This window comes from Nasonia vitripennis, chromosome 4, assembly GCF_009193385.2.
Source record: "Nasonia vitripennis strain AsymCx chromosome 4, Nvit_psr_1.1, whole genome shotgun sequence".
In the NCBI taxonomy this organism is placed as follows: Eukaryota; Metazoa; Arthropoda; class Insecta; order Hymenoptera; family Pteromalidae; genus Nasonia; species Nasonia vitripennis.
In genome coordinates this window covers 14,107,248-14,121,428 of record NC_045760.1, presented here as the reverse complement: position 1 = coordinate 14,121,428, position 14,181 = coordinate 14,107,248, and the positions used below count along the sequence as shown (strand labels likewise).

The 14,181-nt window shown below is 49.2% G+C and overlaps 1 protein-coding gene across 4 annotated transcripts in view; it reads right to left on the bottom strand.

The window, feature by feature from the left end:
- LOC100114438 (DNA N6-methyl adenine demethylase) overlaps positions 1-871 on the bottom strand; it is a 46,585-nt gene extending 45,714 nt beyond the window's left edge. The window contains exon 1 of one of the 4 annotated variants that reach the window (XM_008205118.4): positions 405-871. The gene's annotated coding sequence lies outside the window, so the exon portion shown is untranslated. Of the gene's footprint in view, positions 1-84 lie in introns of all 4 variants that reach the window. The other 3 variants (XM_031929403.2, XM_001599411.6, XM_032599810.1) reach the window with 3 other exon arrangements.
- Positions 872-14,181: the final 13,310 nt, after the last annotated feature.

Sequence of the window (14,181 nt, the reverse complement as noted above, 5' to 3'; positions counted from 1 at the left end):
AGAGAGAGAGAGAGCACACTGATCCTGCAGCCGGCGGATAGTAGCACGCGCGACTGCGGTATAAGCACAAAACTCGGACGTTACAAGTATGTACCACGGTGAGTGCGCCAAGTGGCGGCGTAAGTCTTCCTCTGGCCCGTAGCAGCCTTCGAATCCAGACTTGCGTGTCGCTGCAGGAGATCGGCTGTTCGGCGTCGTTTAGGTTATGTGTCGGCGCGCGTACGAGGCGAGCGGCGCTAACACTTTGTCGTGCACTACGGAGGGTTGCAAAAACCAAGGGTACGCGTGTGGGTGTATGTGAGTGTGATGAAAATAAGAAAAAAATAAGCAACTCCGAGGACGGACGGACGGAGAGAGAGCGAGCGCAGCAGCTCACTCCGGTCTCGCCTGTACTGGCTGTGTACCTTTGGTTGCGGGCTGGCCCGTGCTGAGTGTGCTCGCCGCGCGCGGTGACTGTGTGTACGCTCCGAGAGTATTCTTTGTCCGCCGAGCTGCTGCTGCTGCTGCTGCTCGCAGCTGCCCGCGTTTCGGCCCTCGTGTCTGCTCGGGCGAGCTCGGCAATCCTCGAGTGTCATCCCGCAGCCATGGCGGGAAGCCAGGACACACACAGTTAGTCGGCGCTGCAGCACGGGCGAGACGGAGAGGGAACGAGAGCCAGGATCCCCGAGCCGCCGCTGTAGCTGCGGAGTAGAGAGGGAAAGCGAGCGAGGCAAGCGCGCATGCGCACCGGGACCTTCAGCCCGCCCCTCTCCGCACGCTCGTGTGCGTGCGTGCGTGCGTGTGAGCCTGCTGCAACCCCTCTCCCTCTCTCTCTCTCTCTCTCTCTCTCTCTCTCTCTCTCTCTCTCTCGACAGTCTACAGTTTCTGCTTTGGCGCTGCCGCCGATGCTCGCGTGTATAAGTCTATAGCGCGCTCTACCCCCGGCGAGGGATGCTGCGCGCGCGAACCTGCGCCGCCGCTTCGTGTCTTGCCTCTTCTTCTCTCTGCCTGCGATGCCGTCATTCATAGCTCGCGTGCTACTTTTACTTTTTTTTCATGCGAGCGCGCTTTTTTAATTGCTCCTCGCTATGCAGCTTTCTTTTCTTCGTGTTTGTTTATCGGGAAAAAGAGACGCGGCGTTTATTTAAAGCTGGCGCTGCTGCGCTGCCGCATCGGTCTGCCTGTATACGGAACGAAAAATCCTGCATCAGCCGCTGTGTAAACACGTGTCGACTCTCTCTCTCTCTCTCTCTCTCTCTCTCTCTCTCTCTCTCTCTCTCTCACTCTGTTCCGTGAAAAGGACGAAAAAAATTGTTCGCGCGTTTCCTTCGACGAATTTCTTGCCAACACCCCGATGGCAAAGCTTATAGTTATAGAGAGCACTCTCTCCAGCGCGCGTGTAAAAGCCTTTTAAAAGGTGCGGTAAGTGTACGCAAACTGAGATAAGGAAACTTTGTAAAAATCTGGCGATAAAATCTACGACGACGGAGAGAGCTGCTCTCTCTCTCTCTCTCTCACTCAGCGGCACAGATACACACGGGCCGATGCGGCGATCGTGTGCGCGCATGGAAACGGACGATCGCTGAAAAACACACAACACACGCTATACTGGCTTATAGTAAGCATGGGGGTAAAAGCGCTATGTGCTCGGCAGATACGGATCTGAGGTGTCGAGGCCTCTCGAGGATTTGATTTGTTTTTTCCCGATGTCTCCGCAGAGAGCACTGACGGCCCGTCTCATGCGGGCTCATTCTTCGCGCTCGGCGGGCTTTCCCCAAAGCGCGAGCCGTGTGTCGTCGTCGTTTTGATTTTCTTCCGAGTTTGAATCGGCGCAAAAACGGAAGTAAAAAATCCTTCTCACACGACGACTGTATACAGAGGAAGAAAAACGAGCGCTCAGGTACGAACCCATCCGGCGGATGGACCGTTTTCTTGCTCTTTTTTTTTCTTCGGCCCTTGATGCAATATTGTAATATAAACAAAAAATACGCGCGCGTCTGTGTGCGCAGCGCCGAGGGGAAAAGAACGAGGAGGGAAATTCAAATGTACAAAGTGGATGAGCATCGGAGTTGTACGCGCGTATAATTGCGTATATTGTTATAACAACGACGCAGCATCGACGCGGAGATTTTCCCATAGCCGTATATACTTATGTCGCTGCATAGTTTTTCCCTCGTGCGCTCCCGAGGCATATTTTATCCGACACGCACTCGCGCATCCTCGTTTTAGAGTAAGTACTACGTATCGCGTAGGACGTCTCCTGCAGCGGATACGTTTTCCTTGAGAGCTGAGCGTATCTGCATTGAGTGACGTTTCGAATCACCTGTTTATTACCGACTGCTGTAAAATATTATTGTACTTAAGAGCGAGCGGTTTAATCACTCTCGCCTGGAAATCTCTTCATTCAGGAAACTCCTTATCACTAGTATATTTTATAATGGAAAGCTGCACCTGGCCTGGCGGTGCTCGAGATTGCGAGAAGGCGCGTATACAATTGATTCTAATATTTAATGGCCGAAGTCGCGTATTGTATACGCCGCATAAAAACTATGTAAATTATATAATTATAAGTATATAATATGCGCGAATCCGAGTACGCCAGCAGCAGCGGCGGCATTGTTTCGCTCTGCGTTTTCAATGCGTATTTGCTCTACATATAATACATACATATATACGTGCGGTGCTGCTGCAGAGATACTTAGCGAAAAGGACGAGCCAGTAGTACAGTGTCCGCCGCTCGTACATGTGAACATGTGCACTATAAGATGCCGCGACGAGGCCGTGCGTATATACATATAGCTGCGCTGTACTTGCTATATCTAAGCCCGGCAGCCGCTGGGCTCATTATCATAACAATGCCAGGCGTATGCAGATATAAATTAATGCGTGTGTGTGAGTGCGGAGCCGAGGGTTGACGAACGCGCTCAGCTTCTGCTACGTCGGATGACAGGAGATGCATCACGCTCTATAGTTCGCTTCTTTGCTGCGTAGAGAGAGAGAGAGAGAGAGAGAGAGAGAGAGAGAGAGAGAGAGAGAGAGAGAGAGAGAGAGAGAGAGAGAGAGCGGCCTGCATTAATGATCTTCTGGACGAGCGAGCAATTTTTTACCATCCCTCGTATTGTCTCTCGGTGCGTATACGCTTGCGCGTTGACTGGTCTTGAGCCGAGATTTTTCAGTTATTCCGCTGCTCTTCTTCTTCTTCTTCTTCTTCTTCTTCTTCTTTTTCATTCGCATATAAACAATATCGCCATTTATTATATAAGTAATCCGATTTTCCGCATCGCGCTCTCGTCCTGTGCAGTATGGATATCGAGCAAAGTCGGAGCGATATCTAGACGAAACACGTGTTTCATCTACGCGCATACACTCTCCTTTCAGTCGGCTCGCACATTGTTCACGAGCACGAGTAGGCATTGACGAAACGCATCGCACGAGTACCGCCATCAATAACCATCCTGTGCGCGCGTTATATACGTCGAAGAAGAATACGCTCAAACGAAGGGAATGAATAGAGGCCGAAACCACTGCGGCATTGCTTCTATGATTGCGAAGCGCTTTGATTGATAATTTCTCCTTTTAATACGCGCGCGCACTTTTATCGCCTGTGCATCCAATCAGACAGCTGCGTCGCGTCGCGTCGTTTAAATTTTTTCTAATATACACGATTTTGCTGCTAAACAATGGCTTTTCGTTCACGTAAGAGAAAATGAACGATGGACTACATGAAAGCTCCACGTCTTATAATATTCATGAAACTTTTCGATTCTCTTTATTCCCGGCCCGTCGAGTGTCTTATATATAGGACGGGAAACGTCAGAAGTAGGATAAGCAGCGCGCGCTCGCGAAGGACTCGCTTAATAAGCATCGCGGAAAGAGAGAGAAAGAGACGCGCGCGCATACGCGAGGGGGAAGAAACTCAAGAGATCGACTCGACGTAGACCCACACATCGGCACGGTAGTATAGACTCTTTCTTTTCTCTCTCTATAATCCAACAGAAACACGCATCCTATTCGGCATCGGAGATAAGTTTTTCGGCGAACGCACTTACACACACACACACACGCAGGCGCGTTATCGTATCCTCGCTCTCGATCTGCATGTGTGTCCCTTTTCCTTCGATTCGCGTCCGATAAGGGCTGGAACGACGACGACGAGCGCGCGCGAGATTCCATCTTCCGCCGCCGTGTTTCTCTCTCTCTCTCTCTCTCTCTCTAGCTTCTTTTTATTGTCGCGCAAGCACACAGAGGGCCTCGAGAGAGTACACCGCTGAATTTCTCATGTCCCGAGCGAGCAAGCCCTAAACGACTGCAAGCGATGATGGCCCGTATGATCCTTATTTTCTCTTTCCCTCTCGCGTGGAGCTTGCGGGACACGACCCGCGCGCTTTCGACGGATGATAACAGTCGAGTCGCTAATATTTTTTTTTTTCATTCGAGCGCGTGATTTATGTTAACCTATCGCGCGGGCTTTTTACGAGCGCGGATCGAGAGAAAGTCGATCCGCGCTTCGCGATCATACATAATTGACTTCCCCATTCGCGCTCGCCTCTAGCATATTATTCGACAAAGCGCAACGGCGCACTGCATCATTCGCGTGCTTCGAAGCGAGTCCAATTTCGACGGCACATTGTAGCGGCCCGCGAAAATCCTCTCGCGACATTCGATCCCATTATTGCGCGTCGGGCGCGTATTATCGGGCGGAACGCGAAATTTCGTTACGTCACCGCGTAATAATGCGGAGGCTGTGTGTATGGCGAGGTGACGGATCTTCCGCAACGAAAATCCGGACAGATGCGCGCCCAGCGCAGCCGAAATAAATCAGTTTATCGAGTGAGAGAGAGAGAGAGAGAGAGAGAGAGAGAGAGAGAGAGAGAGAGAGACCAGGTATGTACGAGAGCGAAATGCTCGCGTTGCTATTGTACCGTGCTGGAAAGAGAGAGAACTGCGCCAGGGGTTCTCAGTTTTTCGAAAAGCCTTGAGAGAGCACTTCCCTTATATTGCTTGTATGTACGTAGGTATTTTCGAATTTTATTAATAGCCGATGGCCAAGTCAACCGTTTCTTCCTTTCCCAGGCTTGTCACTGCGAGGAATTATCGATTTCGCCGAGTTTTCGAAATCCATCCCGTTACAACTCACCCGTTCAACCTCAGTGCAGCTATGGGTATGGATTACGCAACTTTGCCTGACAATGCCGCAGACGTTTATAGTTGTGTTATTGTCCGCGGGCGTTTACAATTATTCAAGCGCAAGCTGTGATAACGATTTTTTTTTAAATCTAAGAAAGTTACACAAGGATTTCGAGGATGACCGATCGGTCTGTGTTACGACTGGTTCTGAGGAGATTATTAATTATGGCACATTGTAGTCAGCCGGCACATTTATTATCACGCTGATGCTTTATTATAATCTATATTGCCCTGGTAGAAAATTGGCCGGATGATCTGGCCGCGAAACTATCTTTTGGGCAGTTCTGAAAACATTTTCTGCGCAGAAATTTTTGAATAATCTGCGCAGATTTTGGCGGATTCGGCCAGAATATGGCCGAGAAGTTAATTTTAAAAAGAGCCCCTAACCTTAATTTATAAAAGCGTACATCCTACAATAAATAAGAACTTCGTAAATATTGATAGAAATTAGTCCAGTTTTGTTATTCAGGGGTTTTTGGGGTCGCTGAACAAAAACATCGCGACGGAAATACTCTCAGAAGTACCTGGTGCCCAGGGTGAATAGTATCAACGTCGTCTACTGGAGTTTTGTGGGAATTTGATAGTAATTGAGTAAAATATGTTACTCACGGATTTCTCGGGCCACGGAACATGGATATGGTGTTCTACTTAAGATAATTCTAGGAACGACGTTAATACTGATCACCCTGGGCATCAGGTACCTCGGAGAGCGTTGCCGTCGCTACATTCGTCTTCAGTGACCTCAAAAACCCCCGAGTAACGAATTTCGTCTAATCATCATTTAATCTATCGAAACTGCAGGAGAAAACTCGTTTTAATTAGTATATAACCTCAAAATCCTTACTATTATTTTGCTCGCCACCAGATTCTGGCCGAGTACCGTCGCCACTGGGAGTAGATTTTGGCCAGATTCTCCAAGATATTCTGGCCACCCAGCATAAAATTCGCCAGATTCTGCGCAGATATGGGTCGAATTTTCTACTAGGGCGGATCTATACTAAGAGCAGACGGATGATATTACTCGAGTTTTCCCGATCAGGTATTGGCAATATTTTCTAATTTTTTACGTAAAAAAGTGAACTATAGAGTAATAGTTTTTTTGGTGCATTAATATAACATCAAAAAATACGTAGATTAATTTTTTTTTTACGTGACAGTATTGTATTTTCTTTAATAATAGAAAAACTCGTGTTGGAGCATAACCTCTCACGATAAACAATGATAGTAACACTTCAAGAAATTTTTTAATTTGTTGAGTGTACAAGCTCAAGTAGAAATTTTATTGAAGGAGAAGAGTGCTTAATTCTAAGCACATATTGAAATGTGGTAAATTAGAATCTGCAGAGAATTTAAATATACGCGCATACTGTTTACAAATATCCAATTTGAGAGGACCACCTTATGAAATTAGTGGAGTTATTGGAATAAATGGCTCAATTATTAGTTTTAATTGCTCATTTAAAGCAGGGCAAAGTGAAAACGTAACACAGGATTTTTTATAGCATTACTAGTGCAACCAGAAACACAACAATATGTTCTACTACTGTTTTTTTTTTTTTTTGTGAAAATTGCATGCCTGCCTCTTTTTGGTTATTACATTCCATGTTGCCTGAATATACAATAATTTTTTATTAATATTTATCAATTTTTACTATTTCTAGCTACAAATACTTGATTGTGGACTTACCTCTATAACCTATACAATGCTTTGATCATCCTAAATAAAACATATTAACAATTTCAGGGAGGGAAAAGTACCATCATCTTATAGTAAATTATATGCGTTATCATATATATATATATATATAAAATTTAAGAGCTGTCACGTTATTTTTCTGTCAAAAATTAGTAAAAACTACTTTGCTTTGTATACTACTAATGTATTTTTCATGGCCTGGGCGTCCATGTTGATGACGTCACGACCGAGAGTTATATTGCCAATAGGTAATATACATGCAAACTATGTGCATTGCGTTGCTGTTTCTATTATTGTACTACCTATACTAGAATAGTCTTTGCAGAAGTTGATCGCGTATCAGCATATTATCAACTCAAACAAAGTATCAGTCCAGCTTATACGAGCAAGTAGATTTTATTCGTATTTTTCTGCATCCGTTTAAATTAATAGATTATTCATTTTCGGCCAACTATACGTAAATTAATCCGAACGTAACATTTTGCGCGAAAGAGCGTCCGTTGAATATCGAAATAAAGTCATTAATTCCGAGGGGCCCGATCGATTTTCTCTCTCTCTCTCTCTCTCTCTACGCGCGCATTATGGGCCGGGAAAATGGGCTGGAATATAAGCTGCGGAGGAAAAGGGGGAGGCGGCGTTGAGCTTTTGATTTACGTACGTCGCGTACGCGTAGCGAAGTCTCCACCTAAAAGTTGACAGTCTTTCTCTCTCTCTCTCTCTCGCTGTTTTTCGGCTGTAAAAAATAGGGGGGCGGAAAGTGATTGAATTATACATCGTGGCTGCTTTGGAAAAACTTTACGCCGCCCTGTTTCACGCGCGTCGATCGCTCATGCCTTTTCGCGAAAATCGAAATCCTTATATAGTCGCAACTATATGAGAATCTCTGATGCGCCGTAACTGAATAGCTGACGTTTTGGCTTATTTCGTGGATGTGAGAAGCAGCGCGGGATTAAGTGTATATATATTCGTACGGTAGCCAGAGATATTATCTATATATACGCGGCTGCGCGGCGATCCTTTAGAATATAATATCGATCAGCCTCGCAGCGTCGAACGGTCCACGTTATACGCCTATACATCGCTCTCTGTATGCGACGAGACGACTGTGTGGATGCAGCTGTTCCCCGTGTTTGATGAAAAAACAGGAGGAGCATTTAATTTTCCCGCCGTTTCCACTTCTCTCGCCGGTATATACTCGCACGAAAACAACGAGCGTCGCGTTGTTATGTGCATCGGGAAAAATCGGCGGTCACGCGATGAGCATATACGATCGTGAGACGCACGGGATGGGGGATGGAGTGAGCAAGGAGAGCATCAGATATAGATGCACGAAGAAGAGAAAGCGCGTGCGCACGTGCAAATGCAATAAACCGGTGTACGCACGTGTGTGTGTGTGTGTGTGTATATTGTATATATATACACACGAATAAGTGTATACGCTTACTGGCTGCTGCTGGCTGATCGCAGACGTGGAGCAGTGGTATAGTTTCGGGCGCCATGTGTGCGCGACAAACAGTGGCTCTGCGAAGCAGCTGCAGCAGCAGCGGCGGCGACGGCGGCTCGTGACACGCGTCCATTGTCGGGGGTCTCGTGGCATCGAAAAATGAAAAATCGTCCTCCCAGTCGTTAGGCCGTTCACCTGGGTCTCTTGTTCTCTCTCTCTCTCTCTCTCTCTCTCTCTCTCTCTCTCTCTCTCTTTCTCTCTTTCTCTCAGGCCTGCCCTTCTCCGCATCATTTGCCGCGCACGAGAAACATACTTCCATTTCGTCGGGAAAAAAGCGCCGTGAAAATCAAGCACCTATATAGCTGTATGCACAGCGCGCTGCAGCGCGAAAAGAGCAGCGCAGCCCTTTCGCCGATACAGCTCCTTCTCTCTCTTGGGGATATAGGTACAGCTATGTGTAATATAAGCGTATATACACGCATATTCGGCCATCCATTGAAGAGGGCTGCGCAGAGGGGCGCGTGCCGGGGGTGCTGCAGGGTACAGGTCTGCGGGCCCCAAATCGGGAGCTACGAAAAAGCGCCCGCGCACCGTCTTCTCTCTCGCGCGCGCATACACACTACGCAGCCGGTGTAAAAAGCGCCGGGGGATGCCGCCACATCGACTCTCTCCCACTTACTCCATACGCGCGACCCTTGCTCGTTACTAATACGGGGCCACTCGAAATGTATGCGCGTAAGGTGCAGCGCACCGACCACGCGGTACATTGTGAGCGCATTTTTAGTTGTTTCCGCAGTCTCTCACTCAGCTCCCTCGCATCGGTAGAGGAACATCGACAGAAGCTTTCGACGGCGTATCTCTGATCCATAGTTCATCGCGAGGGTTTAATACGCGCAAGTAGGCAGCAACGTCGACGAAACAAACCGGCGACAAACGCGAGAGCGAGTAATGGCTCTGTGGGAATAGAATTTAGTCCCAGCCTATAACGGGCCTGCTACTCGCTACTCGTTCTACACGCGGCGCGTATTCTGGACACCATCGGCGTGGATCGCGGAAGCGCTCGTCGAATCGTTACACTCGACTTTTATCTTTCCACTCTCACAGCGAGCGAGAGACGAGGAGTAACGATCGGCTTATCGCGATCGATACCTCACCGCCGCCGCCGCTCGTTAGAAACATCTGCCGTCTCTAGGGTAGTATTCTGGCGCGTGGCCGCGCACCAATCAGACCGTCTCCATCGCGCGCCATTGTGTGTCCAATGGCGATGCGTGTGTGCTTCTCTCTCTCTCTCTCTCTCTCTCTCTCGCTCTCGCTCTCTGGCTTTTCTCGCTTTCTCGCACCCTCTCCTTCGCCGCTGCAGTGAAAAAAGAAGCGCGGGCTACCTGGAACGAAAGACGAATGTTGCGATTCCGATCTCGCCTTGCCGAGGGTGTACAATTGCACCGAGAGCGAGATGCAGAGCCGATATTATTTACTTTCCTTCGCCGGGACTGAAATTAAACGCAGCGTGTACGTACGGAATGCAACAGACGCATTCGCTTTCAATTCGTAGATAATATTACGAAACATAACGCTGCAATTTCCGCATTTTTGCGGTCCCGACGCCCCCCCCCCCCGCATCATGTATAGCTACCACGCACGTGTTAATTTCGAGGGGGGAGACAATTATGCAGAGGATCGAATAATGGGGGATGATCGTCGCTGTGCAGGCCTGATTTCGCGATGGTATACGTTCGACCATAGCTCGGATGCGTCGAATTTTCAAAGCCCATTATAATATTCCCGTATATAGGTACATCAGAGCGTGACTTTCGGAGCCGGGATGAAATGATGCAAATGCGCGAAACGACTCTGGCACGCGACGCGTCAATAATCCCGGGGAAGAAGCTGCAGCCACGCATCGGTGGAAACTCGCCGATCTCGGGATTTGCGTTCGCCACACGGCATAATACCAAACGCACGGATACGCACTCGCACACACAGAGTGAGAGATGACGATGCAGCCGCTCGGCAGCCGCTGCGTGTCCTGCATTTTCCTCTCTCTCTCTCTCTCTCTCTCTCTCTCTCTCTCTCTCTCGCTCTCTCGGAAAGGAAAAAGAAAAGAGACTCTCGACTTTTGCCGCCGGGAGAGCGACAGCTGGGCCGCCTGAAAATTCGAGGTCGGCTTTTTTTGCGCCCAAAGATTTTCCCGCCCATCGATCCTTTCTCTCCGGCTGCAGTGGTATAGTAGCCTCGCAACTGCCGAGCGCACAAACGCGCGTGCACCGGTGGTCCCGCTGGCGGCTGCAGCTTATGTACCATACACTCCTCTTGGCCTTTAACCGACGCGACATAGGCGCAAGCTTTTCCCTTTTTCACGCAATTTCAGCTCACGCCGTACTATACAAGCCGTCCTAATGCGCATTCTTCTCGCTCCTCGTCGCGTGTCGTAGGTTTTATCTATATAAGACGCTTTCAAGAGCCGCTTATCGCCGCGCGCACGAGCCTATCTCGCCACGAAATCGAGTTCTCGGTTCTCCGAGGCGAGCTGCGCACTAATTTCAGAAGCGTTGGAAAATCGTTCGCTCTCGGGGCGCAGATGCGGAGGAAGCTTGGCCTGCGTGAGTTATTGCTCCGCGCGCCGGTCACGGAAACGCTATACTTGCCATATGTATGCGGCTCTGTATACGTGCGCGTATGGCTCTAACGCGTCGACGCTATTACGCCGCTGCTGCGGGATTAATTGTCTCTCCGGCTGGACCAAATTGAAAATTAGCGAAATTTCATACAGAGGGCGTTATTCACGCCTTATCGTCTCGCTGTGATATTTTCTCTCATCACAGCTTCGAGATTGAGACAGAAGCATCGGATTTTACCGATTTTACCGAAGCCATACAGAATGATAAATGTGAGAATGAATAAGCAGCAGCGAGGCGGCAGAAGTTTCCTGCATATACAGGAAAAGCCGAGCGTCATTCAGCGAGGATGTCGCTTGACTTATGTCTCTCGCGCGCGCGTTTTTTCTCTTCTCCTCCTTCTTGTGTGCGTATAAAACTGTGCGCCGTTCCCGAGAAAAGGTCGCCAGCATTAGTATAGCCCGGAGTATAATGGCAGGTACGCTGCAGCCGCTGGTCAAACAACATTAGCAGCAGTACGTCCGAATCCGAAGAAAGCCATTGTCCTCGTCGCTGTCAAAAGCTACTATACTATACGACCGGATTCGTAGCTTCGACTTTTTTTCTTTCTCTCTTGCTCCTTCTCGATCCGGCGAAATTACGCAGGAGCGCGCGAAAAGTCATTACTCGCGTGAGCGGAGTTGCGACGACAGCCTGTCTATCGAGGGTTGCTTTTTTATTGTTCGATCGATTTCGACTGTACCGCTGCGGCGTCGCGCAGAGTCGTTCCGCGAAAATATGCCATTAGATTTAACGGCGTTCGTGACAAATCTGCCGGCGGTTTATACGATCCGTTCTCTCATTTTCGCGAAAAAGAGCGCGCGCTAGAGGAACTTGAATATAAAAAGCTGGCTGTTCCGCTGCGGAGGCTGATGGCGGAGAAAAAAGTTTGAAATTTCAAGAATCCGCCCGAGAGAGAGAGAGAGAGAGAGAGAGAGAGAGAGAGAGAGAGAGCAGATCCTCGCGCGTTGATAAAGCTGGGGCAGAAGAAGCGCGTGCACGGTAGCGCAGGCCGTAAAAATCGCAGCAGCAGCCGCGATCTTCTTGCAAAACTCTCGCGTGTGCCTTTCCCTTTCTCTCATCTCTCCGGCTTTTTCCAGGGCTGCCGCTCGTACGCGTACATAAGAATCGTACGCAGCGAAAGAGAGAGAGAGAGAGAGAGAGAGAGAGAGAGAGAGAGAGAGAGAGAGGAGAGAGACAGCTGTGTGCAGCAGCTCCATTTCTACGCACGACGCATACTCGGTCTCTCTCTCTCCGTCGACGCACCGGGAGTCTGCGATCAATGCGTAGCACTGCGGTCGCCATGGCAACGGCGCGAGAGCGAGCTTACGCACTGTACACGCACCAGAGAGAGAGAGAGAGAGAGAGAGAGAGAGAGAGAGAGAGAGAGCGATCCGCCTTGATAATCGCCGAGCTCTCCGAGCTTCTCTTCTTTCTCGCTCTCCATATACCCTCCCCTACTTCTACAGTCGTGTCTCGCTTTACCTTCCTTCCTTCCCCTAAATCTATCTCTATTCCTCGCCGAGCTGCTCACCGCGTGTATAATTTTTTCTCTCTCTCTCTCTCGCGCGCGCGCGCTCACGCATAATTTTATTTTTACGCTCGCCGCGTACATTACCTACGCACCGCAGCTCTCGTCACCTCTATTTTCGCGCGTAATTTCTTTTTGCTCGGCTTTCCGCGCCTGGGACTCCGCAACTCTTCGGAGCTGGTTAATAATAATTTTTCAGCGGGCTAGCCTACACGCGACTGTGTAACAGGAAAACGGCACTACTGTATAACGCGCACTATATAATATCCAGCTGAGAGAAAGAGAAGGAGAGAGCGGAGCACGCGGCATCGATCGATATGTCCCGCAAAACTTGCACACGCACCGCCCGAACGAGAGCTCTGGAGAGAGCGACAGCAGTATAGTGCGTAGCTGCCTATTTTTTCCCGCACCGCGGCGCTCCCTTATTACTTTTTATTTATTAGCTCGGCTTTTTCGTTTGATTCAGCGAATTTTTCAGGAAAGTTCACCCGTCGAATCCCCGATCGACAGTCGCCTGTATAGGCTAATATACACGCGCGAGTTAAAGCTTCGCTCACAGGTGCTTCTGGGGGATCCGCGCATACGTGATATACATGGGGTGCGCCGCCGATGAAAAAAAAAGTCGCATAATAATAAGAAAAAAACGCTGCACTCCTCCTCCTCACCGTCCTCCCTCGCCGCGCTCCTTCGCCGTTTGAATATTTGGGTTAAGCTGTGAATGACAGTCGAAATGCGGAACTGTATACATATATATGTGTGCTGGCTGGGGAAGAGGAGAAATACAAGGCGCTGCAGAGAAAGAGAAAAAAAGTGAGTTTGCAGCAGCGTATAGTCGCCGGGCACACGCGCATCTTCGAGGGGGACGAAGCCGAGTCGTGCTGGCACGCGCTGCTGCTGCTGAAAACATGAGCGCGCGCGTGTGTGTGTGTGTGCGGGTGGAGGGCGACGATTGCTCTCCCTCGAGCGCGCGCGTGAAAAGCCGGGAAAGGCTGTACGCGTATACATATAAGGGAGAGACGACGCCGCTGCAGAGGGACGTGGAAATGCTATGTGTGTATACGGTACATGGCGCTTGCTCCTCTCTCTCTCTCTCTCCCTCTCTCTCTCTCTCTCTCTAGCTCACTCACTCACCGGGTCAACAGGTTGACTCGCCTATATGCTGTGTCGTTGTCGTCGAGGGTTCGATCTTTTTCCGCGAAGCTTCAAACGATCATTTTCACGAACGACTGATTTTCATTTACGGCTCGAATACTCCCGCCGTGAGTGTGTGTGGATTTATGTGTATACCCTGGACTTGCGCACTGCACGCGCGAGTGTGTGTATTACACGCTTTCCGATTTTTATATTTATACCTCCTTTATTTTTACTTGTATGCGCGGCTATTGAAATTTTACGCGTCGACAGCACTACGTCGAAGCTTTCTCACGCGTGTATTGATTTTTTCTCTCTCGATGCTCGACTACACGAGCGAGAGTGTACCGCAGGCTGATGCGCGTGGGTTATCGCTGCGTCGAATAGGAGAACGTCGTGTTTTCCTCCGTTTGGAGCTAGACGATCGTCGCTCAGGTATAAGCATTGTCGTCCGGCTGTTATACTTTATTGTCCCCTAATGAGCCTATCATCGCGGACGAACCGGCCCAATCGTAAAAATATCCTAATCCTCAACACGTCTCTGGGCTTTACGGCCCGG